The sequence below is a fragment of the Carassius auratus genome, chromosome 39, assembly GCF_003368295.1.
Source record: "Carassius auratus strain Wakin chromosome 39, ASM336829v1, whole genome shotgun sequence".
Lineage (NCBI taxonomy): Eukaryota > Metazoa > Chordata > Actinopteri > Cypriniformes > Cyprinidae > Carassius > Carassius auratus.
In genome coordinates, this window is record NC_039281.1 from 5,783,993 (window position 1) to 5,809,494 (window position 25,502).

The following is a 25,502-nucleotide window of genomic DNA, read 5'->3' on the forward strand; positions in this document are numbered from 1 at the left end:
CCACGTGTCATACTTTTCTGTATTCTGAACAATGAAACTCCTTAGTCTAGGAGGAAAAAATAGTTTTGCTGTCAATAGTGATATTCAGAACAGGCTGCCTGTGTGTTTGTAAGAGCGAGTAAGGGTGGGAATGTGTGTAATACAGCTTGCAGGGATCTTTACAGCAGTGAAAGTTTAAGCTCTGCCTTTGAGGGAAAACTGACCAATGAGGAGGGTGGAGATCAGCAGGAGGCGGAGTCTAAACTCCACAGTGGAGAAAGTCAATGGGGAGGGAGTTGGCAGAGTGTCAATAGTATGAGTCTAAGAGCAATGAAGCCAGAGGGAGTATGTGCTGTGTGTTTTTAAAGAGAGCACACAATTAGCACTGTGGACAGGAAACACTTTCGGGGAAAGGACCTCATTCTCTCTGCGCCTCCCTGACGTGTGTGTGTATTTAAGCTGAGATGTGATATTGCAGTGCCACTATCGTCTGCAGCAGGCTGTTTGAAATAGATATTTCTGGATCCTGTTTCCTCCAGCGGGGGTCTTTCTGGATGCACTTGCTCAAGGTGACTTGGGGAGTTCAGAGGCGTGAGTGGCGGCACGGATCTGAAGTCACTTGTTCACAGGAGGCGTGAGATGAATCCAAGGTGGAGTGGGATGTGAGGGCCTGACGGGCCCAGAGTCAAGTCACTCCTCTCTGGGAACAGCCAGGGGATGGGCTCTGCCTCTCCTCAGGAGCCTGAGAAAGATATGGAGGGCTATTACAACCTTTTGCAGGCAGGCTCGGAGCTGGAGAACACGCTGCATCGTAAGTATATGTTCATATTACAGTATGTATCTTTAAAAACTACTATTTTTGTTCCTAAGGGCATCAGTTTCTCAGGATCTTCACTGGCGATTTCTGTAGAATTGCAAGGATTATGTATGCTATTTTTAACTTAATGGAGTTTTATCCTTAACCTAGATTTTATAATTTGATAATCTTCTTGAATGGACCAAACTGAATCTTTCTGTAATTGAAAAGGAGAGGAATTCCAGAACCATAAGTTAAAATTTTCCTGAAACCCAAATATTAAGAGCATTTCGATGGACAGATACAGTAAGCTGAATTTGGGCCAGTAGCGAGATTGACAGATGAAAATAGACTGTCTAAATTACAAATGGGCGCCAAGACACAGGAAGTAGAGCACTGATATTAACCCGCTGCCCTTCTCGCTGGCTCTAAATTCTGCTTTAAACCCAGAGAATGCTCTCAAGACCATGACTCAGCATCTTGGGCAATCCTTGGGCACTTTAATGCATTTAAAGGTTTACAAGTCTGAATCACTCCATTCGGAGTGTGTTATTTAATATTTACTTTATTATTATATCTCGGGTTATTGGCATCTGTCTCAGTGTTGGGGTTATTTTTATGTGAGAGCCAGCATCACGTCTGTGTTAAAGTAAAGCTTTGGAAAGGTAATTGTTTGAAATGTTGTAATGATGCAGTGTAATACGAGACAGCAGTTCCTCTCAGGCCGAGCCAGGTTCACAACACCATTCTGACACAGCCATTATGAACACCTGACCGGGCTTAGAGATCATCCATGCTGCAGCACGTCAGAATATGCTCTAAAAAAAGAGAGAGATAAGTATACCTCTGTATATTTGAGAAATCTGAATACATTATTTTAATTCACAGTCAAGTTATGATTAAATGTAAACCTGAATTAGCTTTCTGAGGTGCTGTTTTAAACTACTGTTTTACAGCAGCATATACAGGTAAGCATAAAAACTTTAGTGGGAAAATTTGTAATCTGGGGTCCTACTTAGATCTGGATTTAAACTTAAATGTAATATTTATTATAAAACTGATTTACTCTGTGTTGAAGGAAATGGAAATTAATGTGTTAACACTAATCTTCTGGCATTTGCATTCGCAAAGCTACCACATTTATACCAGATATAGTGGCCACACATAATTTAAGAATGTATGATAAATGATCAAATCAACTGGAATCTGTAAACCTAAGATGCTTACAGAGTTTTTCTCACAAATATAATCACTTTGTCAATGTTTTTTTTTCTTTTTTTTTTTTGTAGATATGTGAAGTATGTCATCATGATTTGAAGTCAGGTGTTCATCACATCAATCACTAATGAGTGAAAACCAATGCATTTGCTGTCATTTTAAACAACATTTTGTGAAATTCAGTTTGAGTTGATATGTAATAAATTAACATTCATACACGTGTATGTGTAACTAAATGATCAAAATACTTTTATGATTAATGTATCTAAAAACGTTTTTCTAAGGTAGTCGATGTTTGAGGATTGGTGCTTTGTCTAAATTTTAAGTATAAAAGCACATTTTGCTTCATTAATATGTATTTAACACCTAAGCCTTTTTCAATCAAATATAAATGTCAATCAAAACACAGCAATTATGCAACACTGAAACTGAAATTTATTTTTTTTTATTATTTTTTTTATACCAGTTTTCACACTTTTTTCTCTGAATCTGAGCATGGTTCAGACTGACAGAACAGATTGTGGTCTTATGTGTTGCTACTGAGCACTACAGGTTTATTTAGTGAGCAGATTTCAGACTGAGTTAAGACATGTTCACATGGACAGCACCTGAATTATTTTACACAGACTTGTTGATATCTCTGAACACCCTCAGGAGTGTGGTTTTCCATCTGTGTTGTTTTAGAAGGGCAATGCTGCCTTTCTCATAAAGCCTGAACACATGGCAGATCAAACATGATGAGCAAAAATAAACCATTATTTAAGATTTAGTGACTTAGCATATGCAATAAATATAAATTGGAAAGTAAGACAATGTCTTAATATAATTCTTAAAATTAAAGGAATAGTTCACCCAAACATGACAATTAGCTGAAAATGTACTCTCCATCAGGCCATCCAAGATGTAGTTGAGCTTGTTTCTTCATCAGATTTGGAAAAATTTTGCATTACATCCCTTGCTCACCAACGGATCCTGTGCAGTCAGAATCCAAACAGCTGATCCACATACATCAGTCAAATCAGTTAACATTGTGAAAAGCAAAAAGCTGCATATTTATAACAAATCCATCAGTAAAAGGTTTTGACTTCAAACAGTTGCTTCTGGCCAAAATATGAGTCCATAATAATCATAATAATCAATAATCACTTCCTCTAGTGAAGTCCATCCCCTATTGTCCTCGCACATCAAAATCCATCAACATATTTGTTAAGAACCATTTTGGACTGTTTTCACTTCTAAACTTTGTTTGAACTGTGCATATTTCTCTCCTGATTCAGATTAAACAACTTTTCACCAGCCTAAGCAACATTATAGATAGAGGACATAAAAGTGTTTACTACAAACATGCACCTTGATCTAACAGGATCTATTGCTGAGTAAGTGAGGCAATGCTAAATTTCTCCAAATCCGTTTTGATGAATAAGAAAAACTCATCTGCATCTTGGATGGCCTGATTGAAAGTAAACTCTCAGCATTTTTGTATGAGCTATTTCTATAATTATTAATATATTTGCACTCAAATATTCATTGCACAGACCTGCACTTTGATTGATTCACCTGCAAGAGGACTTGCTGAGGGTCCATCCACAAGATTAAATACTACACTGATCTTCAGTCATTGTACAGTCAAACAACAATGCAAAATAAGAAAAAATAGATATATAAATAAATCTTTACAGAGGAAGTCAAATGTAATAAGTTTACGTTTCAGTTACCAAAGCCCTTACTTAACAAAATAAGTTAAAGAAGTTCATTTTTGCAGTATTGGGCTCAAATAATATATATCGTCATTTTCTAGATAAGTTCAGAACAGTACTGCATGGGAGTATGTTTACTATAAAATGTATTTAGAAAATAAATGATTTTCAGGGTTTTTTTTTTTTTTTTTGGCAGGTCTAGCATAAGTTTTAGGTACAAAAATTGAATAAAGTAATCAAATGTAAAACAGCATTGCACATTGGACTGTATAAATTAAATATTATTCTTTATTAAAGTTATAATAGCTTTTTAATCAAGAGCAGTGAGTGATTTCTTTGTTGTTGCTGTTTGATTAATATAAAGACTTCAAGAGAATGCACTGAGACGGTAGGTCTACTTTCAGTGGCTATGTCTTCTGTAGGATAAGTACCAAGATGGGCATTTTGACATAAATTTTGTGTGAATTTGTACATTTAAACACAATACTTCAGAGAGAGCTTAATATTTGCGCGCGTTCTGAGGCGCTGTTTTACAGATGTTTTGCCAGATTTAATTTGAACCGCGGTCCCAGCACGTGCTCAACCATGTGTTTTTCAAATATCGGCTGATACGTTTTTCTGCTTGACTGATGTGTTCAAGGTTTTAAAAAAAGTAATTGAAAGAACTAAACTGCTAAATACTTTTTTACATTGAATGGAAGAAGAAGATTGTATTGTGAAAAGAAGCATGGTTTTCTGTAACTTGACCCAAAATAATTAATTTTCTAGAGTATTGTATTCCTCTTTGCAGAATTTATTAGTTTTATTTTCTGCAGACACAGGAAGTGAGTTCATGGTGAAGTCACTGGAGGCCAGTGTTGGTCCATGTGTAATTTTAACTCATCCTTTATTGTCAGCCTCCACTTGTGGTGTATTATAGTATGAGACGAGGCTCAAAGGAAAGCAAACCGTCTCTTCTTGTTCTCAGTCTCTGGCTACAGTCCAACTTGATGGTTCTGCAGACACGAATGCATTAGACTCATTGCTACTAATTACTAGTATTAGTACTTGCCACTTGCAACCCAAAGGTCCCGGTTTGAGTCTCGGTAGCAAGCAGGGACACTATACTTGGCTACACATCTACTTCCCTTCACTTATAATGTTTTCATTTTCATTGAGGAGTCTATTAACAGACCATAACTCATTTTATATAGCAGTGAGATTTACAGCTGCTTGTGGTTTGTACATGTGAACAATAGGTGGTGCTGTTCCTGACATTTCACATAACTGTGACTAAACCACATGAACTGACAGAACCATGACTTAAAGCTTGCTGCTGTGTTATTTACATGTGGCTCGTCTTCATTGTTTCCTTAGAGGTCACAGTCCCTGTGAGTATGCAGGAAGTGGCCGGCTACATTGAGAAACAAGTGGCCTATTTATCAGGTGGGGTTTCCAGTTTCTGTTTTTGGAGACGTGAGGTATAAGGATTTTATGCATGTGGATTAATGGCTTGTCTAAACATGTCAGATAAATTTGGAACAGTGCCACAGAATTTGTGCTTGACTGAGAAAGTGATAATTTGATGTTTTATGAATTCCAGGGGGACGTGGTGAGGACTCTAGTGTCATCATCACTCTCCCAGAATGCTCTGCTTTCAGTGACATTCCTGAAGAAGCTCTGGCCAAAGTTCTTTCATACCTCACACTGATCCCGAGGTTTGTGTCTAATATAAAGAAGCCTCTCCATCTCACTGCATTGCAGTGCAGCAACAGTACCTTATGTATTCTCTTCACATAAAGCCTTGCAATAGCTCTTACACAAATTAAGCCTTTCAAATCAATGAATGTTACTGTGCTAAATATGCAAATATCTTTGTAATTATTGTAGAAATAATACAGCAAGGCTCTTTTAGGATGAAAGAATATATTTATCCCTCCGTACAATGCAAACAAATGTCAGTGTACATTTACACAAATACTTTATGTTAAGATATTCTGGTTGTTTAAAATATCGTGTTCTTAACCAAGAGCAAATACAGTTACTGTGATACATAATACACTCCACATATTTCCAGAACACGGCAACCTGGTGTAAAATTTATCATCATTTTAGACCGAAGATTGGATACATGGGCCTCAATCAAAACAGCATTGGCAAGGCTTGCGGTAAGAGATTGCAATATCTTTTTATTTATAATCATTTATTTATATTTAATGCAGAAGTGTGAAAGGTGTTCCATTGTTTTAATTAATTTACCATTATTATTATTATTATTATTTATGGTTTAATCAAAAATCTTGTAAATCTTAAGTACTTTTTTTTAAATATACTATATATTTTTTTTTTTTACCAAAAAAAGGTATTTAAAATGACCCTTTATATATATATATATATGTACAAATAACATGAATTTTTGACTCCTAAAGATCAAGCTGTTTGTGGAGTTACTATAGAGATTATTCAAACTAAACACTAAATAATATGTTAGATCCTTATAAAGCATGATGACCTTGGCACGTGATCATAAAAGTCTGAATTTCAGCTTTCATAATAATAATAATACCAGGAAGGTTTCACTTTAAGACAGAAACATGCATGCACACACACATACATAAATACTTTTAATTTATAAAGTGACAACATCTTACAACTTAAATGAAGTATATTTATCTTTAGTGAATTTATTGTATTACTGAATAGCTTAATAGATCCAGGGAAAACGTTAAGCTTCATTGACCCTTATATGTCCTTTGGGGATGGAACGCATCACGCTTCTGTATTTACAGTCCGCTGAACAGGCCTTGTCGCTGTCCGCGGTGCTGAAGTGGATGAGCGCAGTTTTGCAGTACAGCATGCGCTCAGCCCAATTCTCTGAGCTGTATGCTGAATATACAACTAAATGCGGCACCACTAACTTTAATTTGCGTTTAAAAACCGCTTGTGTGAAACCCGAGCTCACTGCGAGGCAACGGGAATGCATGAGTTAGCACAAACCATGCGCAGGTTTCTACATGATGACGCTCTTGGGACGAAGGAGAGGTGAGGACACCGCAGGAGAAACGGTGCTGCCACACTCCCGACGCTGCGGCGATGAATCCTGCAGACTGTCCACTGCACCGTGCACCGTTCTCCCACAGCAGGATGGACAAAATCTTAAAACATCCTCATGAAACATCGATCGCTATGAGTGAGCGAAACTGCAGGCGAGGACTTCCGCGGATCCGCCGCTCTACGGTAATGTGTCTGGAGTAGTTTCGTTAAAGAGTTGGACTGAAGTTTGGATGAGCACAATGCGTCAGCGCGAGCTCAGCGGTACACTGCGGCGCGACGGACGGCTTTAGCTTAGTCATCCGACCTTAATAAATGCTAGCGGAGGCGTTATTAACAATGTAAAACAAATATATTATCGTGCATATTAGCGATATCCGAGATCCGATAAAATATTTTCGCAGATTCTATTGTTTACTAATATGTATAAGGGAGTCAGTGTCGTGTTACTGTGAGCTTTGTGCTATGATGATCTATCGTGAAGTCCAGTTTTTGTTTGTCAAAGTAATAAAAGAGACTATTCATTCAGGTTTGTTTCAAATACGTATGTATCTCAATGTGATTCGGCTCCTCTGATGAATAAGCTACATTTATATTAGCTGTCATTGGGAGCAGCTATCAGGCTGGTCACCTCAGCTTGTAGTTAAGTGTTAACTAATTTGAGCCTTGTCTCATCAATTTGATTGACAGCTAGCTGTTGTCTCTGAGGATACATTGTGAGTTGTCAGTGTGATTGGTGGGGACGGTAGTATACAGGACTTGATTCAGTAACATGAATAATATACAAACTTTTTTTTATTTATTTTTTAATGAGTTGCATGTATTGTAGGCATCCCATATACAGTAGAGTCCAAAAGTCTGAAACCATATTAAAAATGTAAGATTTAAACATGGAAATTAACAGAAAACTTTTAAAAATAAAAGCAAACAAATATATATTAAATGCATTAGCAATATGGTTCTGCACCATTTTTAAATGTTTAAAACAAATTATTAAAATTGTGAAGTTGACCATGTAAACTCTGTCCAGATGGTCAGATATTTTTGGAGAATATTTGCTTAATGTATAACTTGGGCAACCTTAATTGTTTATTATTATTATTATTAATAAATAATTAATGTACAATTAATATAAGTGCTTGAAAAAAATGCTTTACATATTTATTTAAACTTCACATGGTGGAAATTAAATTTTAACAGTTTCAGTTGCACTTTTGCATTTGCACTAATTTTTGATAACTTTATTAAGCCATGGAATTTATTGTGGTGGAATAATTGAATTAGTAATAAACATAGTTAATGCGTATTTCATTTTTTTTTTTTTTCATAGTTTTAAACATGCAATAGCTGATTTTTTTAAATGGACTTTCATTTTGACATTCAGTCTGTGACAAAGGAAACACAATAAAATATAATAATTAAAAGGCAACTGAAATATAGTAAAAATAAACAATGTATGCCAGATAAACATTTCCGTGCTAGGCAGCACTAAACTGGACCCAGAAAATTCATTAAATATATAAAACTCCTTTCGGTTTTACTTTATATCCCCCAGGTTTAAAGGATTCTTCATGGCTTTATCTGCCTGATTAAGGTGGTCTGTCCATGTTTGTCTGCCAGACTGTTATCATCTCTCTCTCTCTCTCTCTCTCTCTCTCTCTCTCTCAGGCCTCATTCCCTGGAAACCTGCACCTTGTGTTGGTGCTGAGGCCTACCAGCTTCTTCCAGCGCACCGTCACAGATCTTGGCTTCCGCTTTAGTCAAGAGGATTTTATGCTCAAAATGCCTGTATGGCTCATTGCACTCATTAGTAATTTTATAATCTACGTGAAGTCAGTACCCACCCTGACCTGCATATGTGCGTCTGTTTTTAAGGTGGTGATGCTCAGTTCTGTCACAGATCTGCTGCGGTACATTGATGAGAACCAGCTGACCTCAGAGTTTGGGGGAACTCTTGACTACTGCCACAGCGACTGGATCGTCTTGAGAACAGTAAAAAATGATGGTATTGATATACTAATGAAACACACAGAAATATCACATTAAACAAGATATTCCTTTTGCTCTTTACAGGCAATTGAGAGTTTTGCGGTTATGGTTAAGGACATTGCTCAGATGCTGCAGGCGTTTGGAACAGAGCTGGCTGAGACCCAGTTATCAGAGGAGTGCAGTGCTATTGAGTTTCTCCTGCTGTCCCACACAGAGAAATACAGGAGACTTAAGGTACTGTACAGCTCAATGAAACACTCAAATAATAAAAAAAAACCCAAAACAAATAAATGTCTTCACTGATGCATTTAATGCAACCTTGCTGAATATTTTTCTCTTGTTTAATATAAATTATTCCGTGTTGAAAGAAATATAAATATATATTTTGCAGTAGTCTCTCAATTAAGGATAGTAGAGCTGCATGCATAGTAATTAGAAAATGTTTTGAAAAATTACAAAATAATTAGCAGTAGTTTAGAATCTCAGAAATGGACAAATGATTCTTGACAGGACAAGCTATTAACAGAGTGCCTGTAACAGCCTGGTTTTCATATCAGATTAAACCTAGCATCTACCCTAAATAAAGGAAAGCCTTTAAAAAAGTACCAAACCTAGAGGAATAAACTATAATTAGTGTGCACAGAGCATGAGAGTACAAAAGCTGTATTCCACTCCAGTCTGCAGTCACTTTTAGCTCCAGTCTTGTCTTATCTTGGTTTTTGTTTTTTTTCTTTGGCCTCTTTGCGTTCTGGATGTTATTTTGTTCCATGATTCTGTGATGTCAATGACAAAGTGTTTTTGTTGTTTTTCATGTGTGAAGGATGCCATCAGATCTGTGATGAGAGAGGGGCGGCAACTGCTCTCTAACCTGGAGGCTTCAAGGAAGGAAGGGGACTCTGACACGTGCTGGGACATGACACAGGACTGGGATACCATGCAGAGGTGTAGCGTTTGTTCATGTTTATTTGAAAAGAAATAGTCTGCATCCCAAACATACATCTTTTTTTTTTTTTTTTTTTTTTTTTAAATGATGTAAACTTGAATTCATGCTTTCTGACACGTCCTAACTGCAGGCTGCTGGCTCAGCTCACAGATATGGAGATGGCCTTTGATGGGTTCTTTGACAAGCACCACCTCAAACTGCAGCAATATTTGCAACTGCTGAGATATGAGCACAGTTTTCATGAGGTGAACTACTTTTCTGTCCCTAACACTGAAAATGGCATCTGATTGTTTTAAGCATGAAGACACTCCGATGGCTCACAAACAAATTATTTATACAAAGCCATCGCTGGCATTTGATCATAAAATGATTCCCCACCTGTGATGGGTAGTTTGATCTGTCAAATCAAAAAGGAAATTTACATTACATTTAGTCATTTAATTTAAAGTGACTTTTTATCAAAAATTTTTTTATGTTTATTTATTTATTCATTTATTGAGTTTTGAACCTGTATACCAACACAGTTTCTTAACACTTAATGCCTTAAAATAAACTTCTTGCTTATTTTGAATAAATTTGAGCAAGACTATGATAAAAAATAGCAGAGAATTTTGATATATAATACGAACAGGCAATAAATAAATATGAATAAGTATTAAACAATATATAATGGATTATATTATGGATGGATTATATATATATAAATAACAATACAGCTCCATAATACAACGCATGTTGTGTAAAACCAATGGTGTGAAAAGCAGAAATAAATTAATGGTAAAAAGCTGATTTTTTAATTAAAATAATACTATGTAGCATTGATAATTTAATTAATCAGTTGATCAGAAATACAGTAAAAACAGTATTTTTTAAGAGCAAAGACCTTTTTTAAGAGCAAAAGTAAAGAAAAGAGAAGGATATTATATATTTTTTCCTATTATAATAGTAGTCAATGAAAGTATTTGATCTAGTTTTCCTAACATTCTCTTTCTGTCAGATGGAGTTCTCTTTAGAGAAATTAAGAGCACAGGAAAGGAAGATCAGCATCACAGGAGAATTCCTGTCCCAAACAGACCAGAGCGTCAGAGAGCTGGAAAGTCTGCAAAAACATGCGCAGGTAGTTGCATTTTGCCTTCCTGTTCATGTTATATTGTTAATCTCAAATATGCTGATATTACTGAAAGCATTGTGTGTGTTTCAGGAGGAGATGAGTCGGGCTCAGGTTCTTATCCTGCATGGGCATCAGCTGGCTGCTGGACACCACTATGCCATGGCTCTGATTATCCAGCGCTGTAATGAACTCAGACATCAGTGTGACACCCTGACCTCTGCCCTCAATACTAAACGCAACACCCTGACACAAGCACAGACCCTACTGTGTGGCCTTGAAGAGGTGGGCTAACACATTCACTCCTTTTTTATTTTTTTTTAAATTTTTTTTAATTTTTACTATTATAAAAAAATATACATTATAGATTTTTTTGTAGAGAATCCTCTCACTTTTCCTTTTATGTTTATTTCTGATCTTTAATGGCTGTGTTAGCAACATTAGCAACAATACCATTTTTGCATGAATATTTAAACACCACTGTTTAAAACTTTTGGGTTGCTAAGATATTTTAAATGTTTTTTTTTTTTTTTTTTTTTTTTTTAAAGAAGTCTCTTATGCTCATCAAGGCTGCAATTATTTGATCAAAAGCACAGGAAAACAGTAAAAGTGTTAAATATTATTACAATGTAAAACAACTGTTTCTTATTTGAATGTATTTTAAAATATGACGTCTTCCTGTAATGCCAAAGCTGAATTTTTCAGCACCATCGCTCCAGTCTTCTGTATTATACAATCTTTCAGAAATCATTCTAATATGCTGGTTTACTGCTCAAGAAACCATTGTGCTATTTAATATTTTTGTTATAACCATAATAAACTTTTTTCCGGATTCTTTAAAGAATAAGAAAGATCAAGAGAACAATCATTGATTTGCAATATAATTCTGAATCAAATAATAATTATAAATACTGTCACTTTTTATCAATTTTATGCATCCTTGCCAAATAAAAGTATTAATTTATTTCAAAACAAGAAAAATCTTTTTTACTTTCGCAGGCTCAGCGGTGGTGTGATGATGGCCGCTTATCTCTTGGCCAATCAGCAGGTGGATAAATTCCAGTCTAAAGAGGGTGCACAGAGAGCCCTTCGAGATGTCGAGAAGTTCCAGGAGGCGGCGCCACCACTCCTCGGTGCAGGCGAGGATGTGCTCTTTCTGGAGTATGAATCTCTGCTCACCCCTTGTCTACAGGTAAACACTATCAGACTACAGAAATGAGACTAGACCCAGTGTTAGTAGTTGGCTGATGTGCTGTAAATTCCCAGGCATTCTTTTAGACAGTCATTTTAGAAATGAAGCTTCTGATGGATGTAGTTGTACCCTATCAGTCTGTCATATATTTGGTTATTCTAGGCTAAATATAAATGGAAATTCCTTACTGTGCTGTGTTTCAGGCTCATATAGAGAAGACATTTCAGAAGCATAGTTCTGTGCAGGCTCTGATTCACTCCAGACAGAACTGCCTGAGGAAACTGGCACACAAACATGTCCGACCAATCCAACTGGTGACTCCTCGTCCAGAGAACCCACCACGTGCAAAATCCCCCCTCTTCTCCCCCAAACATGGTATGTGGCAGCGCAATATTAATTTTGGGTCCAGTTATCCTCAGTATTTTTCAACTATGATTTCTTACAATTTTATCAGTTATTAATCCTTATTCATAAGTCTTTGCACTGAATGTTTCATATCTGAGCGCTAAAACTAGACCGTATTATTCTGTCATGTACATCACTTGGCCGCAGTACAAAAATGAAATCGAACACTTTAATGAAGCTGTCAAGACTTCTCCTTTATAAATGCACGGCTGCACCTTTTTCCTAATAAATCCCTCTGGATAGCTCTGAATGTAACTGCTACATTTAAACATGCAACTTCAAAACAATATTCTCACAGGTCCTGCTGATGCTACACTTGTAAATGTTTTGAAACATACATACATATTAATTCTATGTTGTATCCAACTGCTTTTCTTGAATCAGATTTTAATTCCGGTTTAAAGTTCACATTTGACCTCCCACTACCAGGCAAGAGAACGTCAAGGAAAAGCCCAAGTTCCAGGAAGGTAACAGCACTTTTTCATTTGCTCTTAATAACTATATTTGGGAGGTTATTTTACTACCAAAAGTCTTAACTTACTAGTAAAAAAAGAATATACTGTATACTACAGTGGGTTTATAAAAGAATCAGTCCCCTTTCAAATAATCAAATTTTGTTGCTTTGCAGACTAAAATGAAGATGGACACAGTTTTTGTTTTATCCAGCTGTAGCATCCAAGTGAAAGAAATAACACCAGCGTGTCAAAAATGTAAATGAAAAAACAGAATCACAGAGTTGGAAAAATGTGAAATATGGCTTGCAAACTCAATCAGGTGTAGCTAATTACCTCAATGGCACACAAAGCCATTTGATTTTCAACTGTGATCAACTCATTTTGATTACCTCAACATGAAAAGAACTTTCCTGGAGCATTTTAGTCTTTGGTAGTGCAACTGAAGCAAACAATCAACTATGGGTGGCAAGGCACTGTCAAAAGGTAGATGACACTAAAATAAATTAATTTGACACACAACAATATGTCTGGCGGAAATCAGAATACAGCTCACCATCCAAAAAACAACATTCATACAGTAAGATCCTATTATGGAAGTGTTTCTCTGCAGCAGGAACTGGAGCACTTGTCAGTATAGAGGGAAAAATTCTTGAGGAAAATTTGCTGCACTCTGCTAGAAAGTTGTCAGTTGGAAACATGACCATGACCCAAAGCACACAGCAAAACTGAGCTCACAGTGGTTGAAGGAGAAAAAGGTGACTGTCCTTGCATGACCAGCCAGACTTAAACTCCTATGAAAATCTGTGGAAAGACTGTCACCATCAAATTCATCTGAACTTGAGCAGTTCTGCAAAGAAGAGCGGGCAAATATTACAAAGTCTAGATGTGCAAAGGTAATAGAGACAGAGACATACCAACAGACTAAAGGCTGTAATTAAAACAAAGGGTTAATCAACAAAATACTTACATACTTAAGAGGTGATCTTTCTTCCAACTCAGTGATTCTGCTTTTTATTTTTAATTTTCTGACATGTTGGCGTTATATCTTTCATTTGGATGTTATAAGTTGCACTGAACAAATACAGCTGGATAAAACTAAAAAACAGTGTCTGTCTTCATTTTCCAAGGCTGATTTCATAGATTGTATCCTGAATACAGTTAAAATCACAATTAAATCACATTTTCACCACTGGCAAACTGTGTATTCACTTTTATATATACAGTAAGTGATTTTAATTTGACCTCACACATCAATTTCCAAGATTGTTTGAAAGTGATCTTCATGTGATAAAAAGTTAAAGTCATAAGTTCTTAAAATAAATGTTTAAAAAAAAAAAAAAATCAACCACTGTCTGCCTGAATTGCCTCAAGTTGAAGAAACACCAATATGCTCTGTTCACTTTTTTTATACCAAAAGAAAGATGTATAACGATCAGAAAAGAATGTAGAAATGGTGCAGTATGTGTGATTCGATTAAAACAACACCATGTGCTGGTTTCTAAAGGACAGCCTTTTCTGTGTGGTTCAGATCGAGGTGATTCATGACTATCAGACGGCCAGCTCTCTCCCGTACAGTATAGATGGAGAAGACGGCGCTGATCTGCTCAAACGGTGAGTCTGCTGTCTGACACTGTTTAAATGACACACTGATGTGTCTGTTGACTCTGTGGATGTGTGTGACTCCAGACATGTGATGAAGGAGCTGATCGAGACCGAGAGGATCTATGTGGAAGAGCTCCTGGCAGTGCTCCTGGTAAGATAACATTCATTTTTTCTGAATGTGGCACTTAAGATAGAGCATAGAGCATAAAGCACAAAGGTGTTGATGTTGTGGATTTGTTTATGATCTCTCTCACTCTATCTGTCTGGATTTGCAGGGCTACAGGGCTGAAATGGACAATCCGTCTCTTTCTCCGCTCCTGCCAACAAATCTTCTTAACAAGAGAGATGTGCTGTTTGGAAACTTGCCTGATATCTACAACTTCCATAGCAGGCAAGGCCTCACACAGAGAACTTCATACAATGCTGCTAACGGCAGGAGAAAAATGTAAACAATAGCTTCAGACCGAAATATGAATCTGTTTCCTGTGCGATAAAACGGCAAATCCTCAGCCTCTGAAAATCAGACACAAATGCACTCTCACAGTTTTGACTTCAAGACAGCTTCATAAAAAAAAAAATCGTATTTTAATATAACTTATCGGATTGGGCAGCTGTGTTTGTCAGTGGCTGTGAAACCTGTCTAGGCCTGCTGGGTCTTCATCCCCGGGTGAGTCAAATTGCCAAATTGGTTGACTGCAGGAAGCCGTTACGCCAATTAAAGCGCATTAATTACAGCTAAATGTCTGTTGGTCAAATAAGGATTTGATTAAGCCAATGAGAGCTCAGCTGGAAGGGAGTGCGTCAGCTGAGTGTCAGTCAGTCTCATCTATTACAGAGACGGAAAAAGGCATAGTACCGTACTACTTGGAATTAAGGAACTGAAATAGTTGCTGAACTATTATGCGTATTAGATATTGTGCATACTAAATTTGTTAAGCACATACTATAAGCATATTTGTTTACACACTATATAGTTTTGTATTTCAAATTAGATTACTAATTGAAAGTGATAAAAGTGATGTCACGTGACGTGTGGTGTCCCATACTCGGAATTTGTGCTCTGCATTGTGCTCTGCTCTGATGTTAAAACATGGCTAATTATATAATAATATTTGAGAATTTATATACACTACCATTCAAAAGTTTGGCGTCACAGGATAAAAAAAAAAAAAAAAAAAAAAAAAAAAAACATTAATACCTTTATTCAGCAAGAATGCATTAAATGATAATAGTCTATTGATAATTCTATTCTAATACTATTCTGTTTGTAAGATATGTAAAAAATACTATTTTAAATAAACACTGTTCTTTTGAACTCTCTATTCATCAGAGAATCCTGAAAAAAAAAAAATTACAGTTTCCACAAAAATATTAAGTGTTTTCAACATTAATAATGAGAAATGTTTTGTTAGCATTAAATTAGCATATTAGAAGGATTTAAAAAAAAAAAAAAAAAAGCTTTGCCATAACAGGAATAAGTGACATGTTAAAATATACTGAAATAGAAAATAGTTCTTTTAAATTGTAATATTATTTCAGTTTTTACTGTATTTTTGCAGTATTAAATGCAGCCCTGGTGTGCATAATAACATTTAACTATCCCCAAATTAGCTAGGTTTTCAAAAGAGCTTCCCTAGCATTGTTGCTAAAGTGTATAACTTGTGTCTTCTGTTCTCTAGTGTTTTTCTGCAGGATTTGGAAACCTGTCTGGAGAGCCCTGAGGCAGTAGGGGCTTGCTTTCTGGAAAGGGTGAGGAACTTTAAATCACCATATGAGAATAATAATTGTTTTTCCAATTATTTTTTTCCCTCAAAACATATCTAACACAAAATATCTGCCTGTTTTCAGAAAGACCATTTCCATTTATATGAATGTTACTGTCAGAACAAGCCTCGATCTGATTCCTTATGGAGGCAGTTCTCAGACTGCCTGTTCTTTCAGGTATCAAAACCCTTCTCCATCTATAGTCAATACTTGCAGCACACTGGCAAGAATCTAGAAAGAGCTCTGAGACGTGTCCTGTGTGTTTCAGGAGTGCCAAAAGAAGCTGGAACACAAACTTGCTCTTGACTCATACCTGCTGAAACCAGTCCAGCGCCTTACAAAGTATCAGCTCCTATTAAAGGTGCAAGCTTCATCTGAATACAGATCAGCATAGGGTGTTTTCATATAAAATGATGTAACTTTTATAATTTTATTAGTTTTAATATTTCCATTTTAATAAAGTCCGTTTGTTCAGGAAATCACACCTGGGTGTGCTTGAAAAGGTCTGAGATATGGTTCACGTGAACTGCTGTATGTTTATGCATTCGGTATTATATCACAATCCAACATGTGGAACAATACTTCTGCCACAGAAGCAAAATATAAAAGAGTTTTTTCTTGATATTGTGAGTTAATGCCTCACAATTTACAAGACTTTATAAACTTATAATTTAGAGAAAAAAAATCTAAAATTGTAAGATGTAAACTAACAATTCTAAGAAGAAAAAATTTTTTAAACTGGCAGTTAAGAGTTCATAACTTGCAATTGTGAGATATTTACTGAACATTGTAAGAAAAAAGTCATAATTGTGAGATGTAAAAAAAAGCAAAATTCTCAGAATTTTGCATGTGCATGCAGTCCGGTCAGATGCCTAATATTTGGGGAGGAAAAGAAACAGAATTTTGAGAATTAGTCAGAATTGTGAGATAAAAGCTCACAATGGGGAGAGAAAAAGTCAGAACTGGGACATATGAAGTTTTATTCCATAGCAACTTTGCATAGTTTTCTGTAGTAATATTTTCGTCCTATAAATCAGAGGAATTGTATGTGTGTTTGATAATAGGAGCTTGTGAAGTACAGCTCAGGCTGTGAGAAAGTTTCTGAGCTGCAGGGGGCGCTAGAGGCCATGCTGGACTTGCTGAAGTCAGTCAATGACTCAATGCATCAGATTGCCATCACCGGATATGAGGTGAGATTTTTACCAACTTTACATTGAGTGTGTGTGTGTGTGTAGTTAACATGTTGTATGTTGCAGGGGGATCTCCGCAATCTGGGCCGTGTGCTAATGCAGGGCTCCTTCAGTGTGTGGATTAGTCATAAGAAGGGTCCGACCCGCGTGAAGGAGCTGGCCCGCTTCAAGCCCATGCAGCGACACCTGTTCCTGCATGAGCATGCACTCCTCTTCTGCAAGCGTCGAGAGGAACATGGAGAGAACGCTGATAAAACTCCCTCTTACAGCTTCAAGCACTGTCTTAAGGTACGGCACACACTTCCATATACAATCTCAGAAAGCCCTGACAGCATCACATCATATCATGTGGCTGCATTGTTGTATGCCATCCTGTTTACTCATGATAACATTTCCTTCCGTGTTTTTAAAATCTGGTACTTCATCACAGGATGTGACAGGATATGACATGTTTGTATAGCGGGTAGATGTGTGTTTCAGAATCGCATGTTTGTTTGTTTTTCATCTGTGAGTATAAAATGTTGTTTGCAGATGAGTGCAGTCGGCATTACAGAAAATGTCAAAGGAGATGTGAAGAAGTTTGAGATCTGGTACAGTGGCAGAGAGGAAGTCTATGTGATCCAGGTGAGAACGTTCAAAGCGACAGTTCATCCAAAAATGAATGTCATAGCAATTCTTCTCAACTAATTTTCAGAGAAGGTATTTCAGTTAGATGCATCAAACCACAAATTTACATCTGTTACACTTGATTTGTCTAAATGCAAATAAATAAAACTTTGAGAACTATACAGATATATACATGCTTCGGTGTCAAAAGAACATTTCTAACAGTGTAATATACAGAAATTGACGTATTATGTGACTCATTTTAAATATATAAAATTAAGTGACATGACATACAGCCAAGTATGGTGACCCACACTCAGAATTCGTGCTCTGTAGTTAACCCATCCAAAATGGGCACCTCGGTCATGGTATTGGCGGACCGAGACTGAAACCCACAACCTTAGGGTTAGGAGTCAAACTCTCTAACCAATAAGCCACGACTTTCCCACTTTAAACAGTAAAATAAATACAAAAACTAAATTAAATTAATAAATGAAAGAACTTATAAGTCCAAAGTACATTGAGAAAATGTAAACATCTCAAACATGCACAAATTCTCACTATTTAGGAAGAAAAATCATTAGAATTTTTTTTTAATCTTATTACTATTTTGGATCCATACATGAAGTTTCTGCAAAGTTGTAAATAATGTCTCCGCTGCTATTTACTAAACAATTAAAGAACAATAATTAAATAAACTATACATACTGTGTGTGTGTGTGTGTGTGTTGTGTGTGTGTATATATATCTATATATACACACACACAAATTTACCACTGTTATGCAAAAAAACTTCTCATAGGCACCCACAGTGGAGGTGAAGATTGCTTGGCTGAACGAGATCAGAAAGATCCTGACCAGCCAGCAGAAACACCTCAGAGGTCTCAATGCATTTCCCATGATCAGATATCACTATTATTCCTGCACAAGTACTTTGAGTAATTTGTGACCGTCTCTCACTGGTCCAGAAGAGCTGTGTCCCTCTGCTGCAGTCTCAGAGCAGATGCAGATGTCTCCTCCTCTGTCAGTGAGGTAAGAATCCACTAGTGTACAGATCACTGTTCATAAGCCTCTCTTTAATCCCTGATCCAACCCTCATATTCAACACTCACGATCACTCTTTCTCTTCTTGAACCTTTGGCTTAGACCATCTCTTTGCTGCCTTTTAGTTGTTAGATCTCTCACATTTCACTTCTCTCTCAGAATCCCGTCAATTACTTCAGTACTCTCCCTGCTTTTACAGTCCCCACTTTAGCAAATCATGTGATGTACAGTATAAGCATGGTTATTATTATATGTAACTTTGTTAGCTAAGAAGCAAGATCTGTGCTCCGTCACATAAAGGGCTGCTACAGCTGCTCTGTAATCACCATGTCATCCCCTTCATAAACACTCCAGCCCTCCGATCTCACCAGCAATACCCTTATCATTACCATAACAGGTAGATGCTTTACCAGCATCTCTGCATCTGATGACATGGAAACAAAAGCGAACACCAGAAGAGTTTGGCTTGACTCCATTGTTTTGGTTGTTAAGGTGCGCTTTGAAGACAGGCCTTATTTTGAGATCAAGACTAATATGATAAAATGGTTGTAACTGGCTCAGCCTGTTGAGTTGTATGTTGACAAATCAAGACTGTATCACCTTATTTTTGCTCCATTTCCTTATCAGCATGTCTCTGTGCTGTTATAAAAAAGTAATTTGCCTTGCAGGCTTGAAATTACTGCCATCTATCCATATCTGCTAGTTCTTACATGGTTTGTGTTGAGCTGATGGTTGGTTTGGCTCCTGTTTTATGACTAAGAGATGGTGTATGTGTGAATAACTGTTGATTTACCTTATGCTCTGCTCCTGTTTCACAGCAAACAGCAAAGAGCGTCAGTCAGCTCAGAGGGGACTGAGTCAAGCCACAGCAGTCCAGACCCGTTCAGCTGCTCAACCCAGCATCAGCGCAACAGACGCAGTGAGTGTTCCACACACAAACTGCATGCACACACCTGATATCTGTTTAGGTATGCAAATATAGAATGTGTTTGGACAAAACCAAACATTGGCTCTTGAAGTTTATTGAAGTTATTTTCTTTGAGCAGCAAATCAGCATATCAGAATGATTTCTGAAGGATCATGTGACACTGAAGACTGGAGTAATGATTCTGAAGTTTATACTTTATCATCACAGGAATACATTTCCTTTTGAAATATATTAAAATAGAAAATTAATGGTTTTAATATTTAACTGTTTTTTTTTGTTTACTGTATTTTAGATCAAATAAATCAAGTCTTGGTCAGCTTATTATAAAAAGACTTATTTTAAAAATGTGTTTATATATTTATGGTACATGTCTAAGTATTAATAATTTATATTAAAATAATAATTATTATTTTTTGTATTATTTAGCATATTAAAACCACAAACAACCCTTTTTCATAATTTTGTGTTTTTATATTTCCTCTTAGTTATGGTATTTAATGTTATAAATTATTGTGATTTATCCTGTGAATTAACTAATTGTTTTGGTTGAGACTATATGGTAGTTTCTGCCTCTTCTATGAGAAATTAATCTCGAAGTCTTGAGGTTTTGATAACAGAAGATAGAGACAGTGAAGCTGAGAAACTCTGCAGAGAATCCCTCAAGTCTGCCAGTGCAATCTTTATATTGTTTTTCTCAAGGTGTTTAACACGTTTCATACACAGTCCTTCTACCCCATGCAATGTGCACATTTTACTCTCCTCCAGTTCTCCATAAACACAGGAAACATTATGATCATAATAGATACCTGTCCTGCAGGCTTCTTTACATACAAGAAACACATGATATACAATACAAACATGGCTATATTCATATTAATTTTACCTGATGCATATATTGAATAATAAAATATTCTAGAACTAAATAACATAACTGTAAATGGACAGGTAAAGAAACTCACTAATGACACAAGAGTATTGCCACAAATGTAATTGCCACTCTGTTTTGGGCCTTAGATACACATACCAACATATAAACACACATTTGCACACATACCTGTACAAAGCTGTGCTGCTGAAGTGTGATGCTTGCTGTACAAAATAACCAACACACATTCATGTTTCTATTTGAAAACCATTATCCCTGTCAGCACAAACTTCAAGGCAAAGCTCGAAGCCACACACTCAGTAAACATTAAAGAGCGTGTGATTTCTCCAAGCACATGCATGATCTCTGAAGTATTTCATTCATCAGAATATAAGGGTTTACACTGAAGCATGCGATGTGTTTGTGGTAGATTGGCCGGGCACATCTTATTCTGTAGATATCTGTGAAGGTCTGGAGGACTGGAGTGGAGCAAACAGCCTCTCTAACCCGTCTGACACTGAGGAGGAAGACGCTGGACGTTTAGTGAGAGACGGACATCCCGCACTCACTCAGTTACTTGTATAAGTTGCAGGCAACACTTTTTTTTTTTTTTTTTCACTTGTTCAACTGTTTGTTTTAGGTTGCAGGCAGGTACAGGGCCTTCATCGAGTGGCATAAAAATGGGACCGAAAACTTCCTCATTAAGTGCGGTGATGTCATACAACTACAGCATGAGGAAAATGATGGTCATTGGTGAGTGATGTGCATGAAAATAAAAGTGAAAGTGAAAGTGGCATGACATATAGCCAATTATGGTGACCCATACTCAGAATTCGTGCTCTGCATTTAACACATCCAAAGTGCACACACACAGCAGTAAACACACACACACACTTGGAGCAGTGGGCACCCATTTATGCTGCAGCGCCTGGGGAGCAGTTGGGGGTCCGGTGCCTTGCTCAAGGGCACCTCAGTCGTGGTATTGCCTGCCCATGACACAAACCCACAACCTTAGGGTTAGGGGTCAAATTCTCTAACCACTAGGCAACAAATTCCCAGAAATATAAATATAAACGAATGTAAAGCAATATTCTGTCATTTACCCCTCATGTTGTTCCAAATCTCTGTGGCCTTATATGACTTAATATAAAAAAAGGCATTTTGAGAAATGTCTCAGAGGTACAATTGGAACTCAATGGTAACCAAAATTATTTGGATACCAAAATATCATTTTTGTGTTCTGCTGAAGGAAGAAAAGTGATCCAGGTTTGGAAGAATATGATAATTGATGATAGATATTTTAATTTTTGGATGAACTATCCCTTTAATTTTGACAGCATTCTGACAGCATGACTTTGATTCCCTTAATGTTTTTTTTGTTTTTTTTTTATGGAAAATTATGTTTAAATTAAAGTATTATGGGAAATGTAGTCTCATATAAGAAATAACAACTTTACCAGGATTGGGCAAAAATTCAGAATAAGATACTTTTCAAATGCACAGATTGATTAATAGTTTAAAAATGCTTATACTTCTACACCATTCATAGACTTTTACACAATTACTGAACTGAATGGGATCAACTTGGAGCTCACTGGAGCCGAATAAACACACTATTGCTTTTTTAGAGCTGCTTTACAGCAGAATTGAGATGTTTTATAAAAGCTGGCATAATTGATTATATTACTTTCCTGTTTAATAATGCGAAGCTGCTTTGAGTGAACTTTTTTCCTGGTGGTACCTATATTTAAACAGATTATTTCATTAAATGCATTAGTTCAACAACTCAAATTTAATGGCACTAAGTGGATATAGTTGTTGGTTTGGTTTGAATCAGCTGTGTACTCTCACAGGCTGGTGAAGAATCTGAGTCGAAGACAAGAAGGCCGTATCCCTACTGCCAATCTGCAGGGCATCCTTGGGGAAAGCCTCAAGAATCACTCCAACCGGCTTGGAGGTGAGAGTCCATTTGGACATCCACTGCCTTTTTAGAGTCCTTCCCTGAAGAGTCGAGTTTCCTTGTTGCATAAAATCCATACTGCTGTATCTTCTCTTCAGACCCAGGGAATCGTAAAGCGCGGAAGCTCAGCTCGCCGTGAAGGAATGGCCCAGTTTTTTATTGGGCCTTTATCATTCACACTTGGTAGCTCAGACTGTAAGTGACTACATGGACTCAGACCAGACCAGCAGGATTGTATTCCAGATGTTTTGTGCTGATCCTCTTTGACAGACGCTACCCAAATGCAAAAGACAATTTCAGAAATCCCAGAGAGCGCTTTTAAACATCTGTCCTCTGCCTAAACACACCTCAGTCCTCCTGACTAGGTGAAGCCTAGAACATTCTGACTCTGGGATTATCCCAGAAGACTTTAGAGTTGTTTTTAATGAATCAAGGGCCAAACAAAAGGCCCCTTCATTGCTGTCTTCACTGTTAACTCTCCCAGAAGACCTATGAAATCATCCTGTTCGTAAAGGACCTGAATTTTTTAACTGTGTGTTTGTGCTGTTATTTATGTTGTACTGTTACTGTTATATTTATCCTCAATCTGAGCTCTTCCTGAGAACTTCAGTGCCAAATCATGCAGTGCCATAATGCCTGTTTACCCATTTTTATTTAATACAGATTTTGCTCTGTAGTGCACTAGTTTATAAAATTAAAAGCACTTTATTGAGGTCACATACATTTGTGACTCTTTGTGTCTCTCTGCAGTTTTAAACCGGATGAATTTTGCATGCCGTCAATTCTTACCTCACTTATTTGGTAAAATTCTCCTGCCAGGCACTTCACATGCAGAAAATCTACTCTGCCAGCTTGAAGACCTGGGGGCCGTCATGTAAATGTTGACTTTGGGAGTTATGAGGTGGTGAGCAGAGCACATGTGTGTTGAATGATTGGCACGGCTGCGAAATCAGAGTCGTGTTGATGGAGGTTTCTTATTACGGGAGATCATACAGCAAACATTAAATATACCCTCTATTTAAAATGCTTAATTAAATATTAATTGCAGACTTATATGAATTTACTACATTAAATTAGGCCTACAGTTGGAGGGCTGACTTTGATATACCAACGTTTGAAGTGGAAATGAGCTGTGTGTAGCAGCAGGAGACACGGTGCAGTACATATCTCTATGTTATTAATTTTGCTATGAAGTTGTTCCCTTCCAGCGTGCAGCCACCCACTCAAAATCAAGGCACGTAAAGGACCCAACTTCCTGAAGACTCTGCTGTTTTAGCCATATATACTGTGAGATTTTCATATGTACAGTATATGCCCATTCATGTCCAAACGTCCAGCACATTGACAATCTGGGATTAAAAAAATCATGATCATATCAATTAAATTTTTCACTCACAATGTGAAACAGAAGCATTTTCACTAATAGTCTCTGATTTTTGGACTCCACTATATCTAATGGCATTTAATCCTGATATTTGTTTTTGTTTGTTTTTTGGGACTGGCTTCTAAATTATTCTTTTTGAAGGAATGTATCTGTGTTGACTGTTGTATTGTATTAATATTTAAATTTTGAAATTAAGAAGTATATTTTTTTAAATAAAACCATTTAATACTAAATAATTTGTACCTAAAATACATAGTATTATTATTTAACTACTCTAGTGTTCAAAGGTTTGAGATCAGTAAGATTTTTTAATGTCTGCTTTTCTGCTCACCTAGGCTGCATTTATTTGTTCAAAAATACAGTAAAAACTGTGAACTGTTATTGCAATTTTTTTTCTGTTTTAATATATTTGAAAATGTAATTTATTCCTGTGATGCAAAGCTGAATTTTCACTATCATTACTCCAGTCTACGGTGTCACATGATCCCCAAGAAATATTTCTTATCAGTGTTGAAAACAGGTGTGCTCCTATTAAAATTTCATCAATTGAATGCATTTTTTAATGAAATTTAATTAACATTTCTTTAATTTTTTTTAAATAAATAAATTCTGACCCCAAATGAGAAAATAATGGTAAAAAAAAAAAAAACTTTAATTTATAAGACAAGGATTTCTGTATTAAACATTTTTGAGTCAAAGCTACATATAAATCATAAACATCAGTTCTGTTATCTCTCAGAGACTGGCCTCAAATGATGAAAGGATCTTTCACGGGTGAGATGTGAGTGATCTGATGCCTCCAGTGTTTACGGGTAAGATCCAGTGATTTTCAGAACTAGGTCACGACTCTTTTAAAGAACGCTGTCGAAATCTTAAGTATGTTTCTAGTGTCAGATATTTCCAGTCACCCCCTTCATGTTCCTCCAGTTCTCCCTCTGAAAGCAGCAGCAGTTCAAAGCTTGAGGGGCTACATTTTTTTCTTTCTGTCTGAATGAGAGATAAGAGTTCCCAGTCAAGAAACCTTAGCAGGTTCTTACCATGTAGCAAGACAGTGTATTGCTTAATAACATACTTGCTTTCATTAAACATGTGAGAAAACAGCATGTGTCTATGGATTATTAAATGTCCTTATGGGACAGTCAAGGGATGACGTCATGTGTATAGATGATGAAATGCTGCACAAGGTTTATTGATGGAATCTCATTGGCCAGCCAAGTCCTAAGGGGCGGAGCATGACTACAGTTGGTTACAATGGGAAAAGTGGATTATGATCAATAATTGTATTTATTTCACTTCATTTAATTAAACAAGTTCACCTTCTCTCTCTAAGATTGAATACTCCATGTG

The 25,502-nt window shown here is 36.6% G+C and overlaps 1 pseudogene; it reads left to right on the forward strand.

The window, feature by feature from the left end:
• On the forward strand, positions 1-24,335 carry LOC113057786 (proto-oncogene DBL-like; annotated as a pseudogene).
• The last annotated feature ends 1,167 nt before the right edge of the window (positions 24,336-25,502 follow it).